This window comes from Corvus brachyrhynchos, unplaced genomic scaffold (assembly GCF_000691975.1).
Source record: "Corvus brachyrhynchos isolate BGI_N302 unplaced genomic scaffold, ASM69197v1 scaffold365, whole genome shotgun sequence".
In the NCBI taxonomy this organism is placed as follows: Eukaryota; Metazoa; Chordata; class Aves; order Passeriformes; family Corvidae; genus Corvus; species Corvus brachyrhynchos.
In genome coordinates, this window is record NW_008239544.1 from 708,203 (window position 1) to 708,906 (window position 704).

Genomic DNA, 704 nt, shown 5'->3' on the forward strand with positions numbered 1-704 from the left:
ACGCCGCGAAGTACCAGCCCTTGAACTGCCCCGCCACGGCCACGATCCCGCCCGTCAGCAGGACTGCGGGAACAGCCGGGATGGGGGAATCCGGCCGGGACACGGCCCCGAGGCCAAGATACCGACCCTCAACCCGGGATACCGACCCCCAAACCACGATACAACCCCCCAAACCAACGTACAAACCCTCAACCTGGGATACAGCTCCCAAAACCAGAGATACAACCCGTAACTCAGGATATGGCACTCCAACCTCGGGATACCACCCCCCAACATGGGATACAGCCTCCCGCAAACCCCAAACCCGGGACTACGGCCCTGGGGACTCTGACAGGCGGGACGCCCTGGATTCAGGGAAGGGAACTGGGGGGTTCCATGGCCACAAGGACTCCAACATGTGGGATGCCGGGGAGATGCTGCGTGAGGGACCCCCTGGATTCAGGGAACTCCAAGGCCTTGGGGGGAGGTTTTTGGCCCCGTGGTCGGAGGAAGAGGAGAGCGGAGGAGGAGCTGAATGAACCGAGGAAGAGAGGGCAGAGGAGGAAGAGAAAAGGAGGAAGCGAAGGGAGGACAGGACTTCCCGGCCGTCCCCGGCACCTCCCGCCCGCACCCCCCGGTCGGTGGGACCGGGACCCACCCCATCCCCCGGGGCTGTGTCTGGGGGCACCCCCGGCGCTCAGCATCCCCTCCCTGGGCTCAGCATT